The sequence below is a fragment of the Eumetopias jubatus genome, unplaced genomic scaffold (genome assembly GCF_037043125.1).
Source record: "Eumetopias jubatus isolate StellerSeaLion01/CBP00866 unplaced genomic scaffold, mEumJub1_p1.0 scaffold_10, whole genome shotgun sequence".
Classification (NCBI taxonomy): domain Eukaryota; kingdom Metazoa; phylum Chordata; class Mammalia; order Carnivora; family Otariidae; genus Eumetopias; species Eumetopias jubatus.
This window is the reverse complement of record NW_028274816.1, coordinates 129,231,966-129,235,654: the sequence shown is the minus strand read 5'-3', so window position 1 is coordinate 129,235,654 and position 3,689 is coordinate 129,231,966.

Below are 3,689 nucleotides of genomic sequence, written 5' to 3'. Positions count from 1 at the left end.
AGCCTCTTAGCACCTCAGCTGCCCCACCTGGACATGGGGTAATCACAGTGACTGCCTCAAAGTCGTGGTGACGCTGAAGTGAAGCTGTAACTATCGTGCACTTAGCGCGGCTAATCATGAACGCCTGGCAAGCGAGAGTGGAGGTTGCTATTGTTGATGTGTATTATTTGCACCAGAGTCATCCTGGACCCTCATCCTGGAGCAAAGAGGCCATGGGTCTTGCTGAGGCCAGTGATTTGTGGCTGGAGGTTTCGCCACATTGCCCTCTCTGTACTAAAGGGGCGCTGGGCTGGGAGGCAGGAGTCCTGGGTTCTTGTCCAGGCTCCAATCACTCTCTGTTTTGCCTAGAGTTCCTCTGGCTCTTCATCCATAGGTTGGGTAGCCCCCCAGATCTCCAATCCTCTCTAGCCAAATGCTCAGATAGGCCAAGAGGGCAAGACTGATGTGGGCTGGGTCCTGGACCAGCTCCCAAGAGCCTGCAGGGAGGTCAGAGGCAGACAGATACTTTGAGCAGAGAGGGAGTAGGAGAGCCACACCCCAGGATGTCTCATCTGGACTGAGGAGAAGAGGAAGGTTTCTCCCAGGGGTTGGCAGTGTCCTCCCTGGCTCTGGAATTGAGGAAGACCCAGAGGCCAAACCAAGTCTTTGCTGAGCCAGGTCAGTCTTTCAGGACTGTCCTTTAGTCCAGACTGGTATTTGTGAATCTTGCATAAACCAGAACCACCATCTCCATTAGACACCCCAAGTCATGGCTGGAAATTCCCCCATCATTGCAGAACATTCAACTGTGACGGGTACATCGCCACGGGACTCACGTGCTAGACACACCCAGGCCTGGCAGTGGCAGGCCATCTCGTCCCTGTCTTACGCCACAACCCAAAGCAAATGGCCTCTCAGTCCCTGTCCTTCGCTCTGCTCCTGAAGAAGCCTGGCTTCCAGTAGGGAATCAGGTGCGAGGCATGCATTGCAGATTTGGGGTTTCTTGACCTACTGAATGATGTTACTGTGTGGGCTGCTTCATGTTTCTTGGGTTTGGTTAGATTTGGACCAGTCAGAGGAAGAGGCAAAAAGGAACATCGCAGAACAATTTTGTGGAGGCTCCTGCTAATGGGTGCTCTTGTTGGGATAAGAGCTGTGAGTCAGGCAGCAGGTTTATTCTTGGTTTTGTGGCCAATCCTATCCAAGGGAATAGCCCTGGGAGAGTCAGGCCTGGCATGTGGCCTGGATCTTACTCAGACTTCATTTTGGGCTTTGAGCTTCCTGGGATGCTTGTTTGAGCAGGAAGGTGCTACAGGTTAGGGCTTCTGATGGGAAGGTCATTGTGCCTGCCTGCCTCGCCCCAGGGCTGGGGAACCCTGGTCTGATCAGCCCCCCACCCTGGGGTGAGATCTGGGGCTGAGTTTAATGGCTGAGAAGAGCCCTGAGCCTTCAGAGAGGTGGTGGGGTGCTGGAGATGCTCTGGAGCCGGGCTGCCGAGTACCAGATCCAGCTTCCTCCTCTGCCTGTGTGGCCTCATGTAACCGCTGTCAAATACTTACTCTGAGTCTCCTCACCTGTCAAATACTTACTTCTTAGAGATGGGAAAGTGAAGTGAGTGCATGTGACGTGTTAGAATGGTACCCACTTTTGCACAGGACATGCTCAAGCATGTCAATTATTTTCATTCTTACTAGCCTCCTGTGCCTTTTGAAGGTGACAGGCTCCCCATAGTATGAACAGTGCTGGACAGGAAGTTACCTTTTGAAAGCATAGATGAGTGTGGTCTTCACGCTTCTGAAGCTTCTCGTGGCTTCCTACCATCCACACAATTGTATCCACATTCTGTTCCTTGACATTCAAGGACAGTAGCCATCTGGTTCTGACCCTGCTGCCTGTCTTCCAGTCCCCCTGGCTTCCTCTTCATCAGCTAGTCTTCGATCCCCATCATCTCCCCCAGTCCCAGGCCAACCCTGCTCTCTTTCCAGGCCCAGATCCTCTGTCACTTCCTCCGTGAAGCCTTCTTCAGTACCCTGGCCCCTCCTACAAGAGCCCTGCCCCAACCAGCACCTGGTTTCTGTCTCAGATGGGGCCTGAGTGCTCTCTGTGCCCCCAGCACAGGCCTGGATTCCCAGTAGGATTCTGTAGATGGATGTTGAGTGATGGAATGAATAAATGGGTGAGTGGTCAGAAGTGGGATTCCCTGTGGCCGGGCACACTTGCTGCTGCAGGGTTTCCATCCAATGGATGACCCAGAGAAAGCCTCAGGCCCTCCTGAAAGAGGAACAACAGACAGGAGGGAAAACGGGGCTGTCTCATTCACAGGATGCAGAGGGTGAGGCTGCCTCATTTTCTTCCCCCAAGGATCTGGGCATCAGATCGTAGCTGATTTATTGCCAAGGCCCAACCATGTGCTCTGAGTGATAACTGCCTGAACTTGCACTTGAAAATGCAGGCCTTGGGGTACCTCCCATTCCTTCAGTGGCTATTTTTTGGAATCCAGCCACTGCTGGGACATGACTCTCACTTACTTCCTATGCAAATGGGAACAAAAAAGGTCTGCATCTGATCTCCTTCATGTCCCCCACAGTGACCAGCACAGATTTTTTCATAAGGAGAGGGATCAGGCAAGCTCCCTGCTCAGGAGGAGGTCACAGGGTGTGAGGGAGATAAGGCAGTGCCAGATAGAAATTGCTAGAGTGCATAATGGACGTTGCTAAGAAGGCCCTGAAGGATGATGGACAACCAACTGGGCCACTCTGGAGGGGCTTATGAGCATGGCCAGTGCAGAGCTTGGGGGTGTGGAGGACGCCAAGGGGAGGTGGCATCTGAAAAGTGGTAGGATTTGGGCAAGAGGAGGAGAAAGAAAAAAAGCACCCCTAGTGGAGGCACTGCAGGAGCAAAGGCCCCTGAGACGTGGGACAGCCCTGGGCACCAGAGAGCGGGGATGCCCCACTGGATGGAGCAAAGAGTGTGGGAGAGGAGGTTAGGAAGCGAGTGGAAAACAGTTTCAAAACGAGTTCACGGCCATATGTGCTGGAAGGCCTGGACCAGCCCTGAATCACTTAAAGTTTAAAAGTTCAGGGATGCTTGAAATATACTAATTTCACAAAAATGACTAAAAGTGCAAAAAAATCTCCTACCAACTCGACAGTTGCAGCCCCTGGGTTGAAGAGCAGAGGAAAGCGAGCACATGGCTAGTGACAGGGACACACCACTCGCCTTGTTCGTGAAGACACAGCCTGCCCTGCTCTTTGGGGTTGAGCCATCCTCATCACCGAGCTCCCCGCTGAAGGTGCAGTCAGTGAAGGCCACTCCCATTATTTCCCTTCCTCTGATCTTGGAGGGAGGCAGAGCAGTGGTTATCATCTTACCTTGCACTTGAGGCACCTGAGGTCCAGAGGGGAGAGCAATACATTCAAGTCCTTCAGAGCCTGATGGCTCCAAGCTGGGGGACACATTCACCCCTGAGCTCAGTGCCCATGGGGCCGCTAGGCCTGCTCTCTCCCCTGGGGCCTCTGAGCTAGAAGGTACAGCACCTCTGGAAGCTTCAGTTCTGGGGGGCCAGTGCCAACAGCTATTGGACCTCTGGGGTGCACCGCTTCACAGAGGCCTTTGCAAGGAGGGCAGATGGGAGCTCGAATCATGTAGTCCTCGAGCTGGGAACAAACCTGATTTCGGTGGCTGCCCGCAGGCTGCCTCTTAGTCCACAA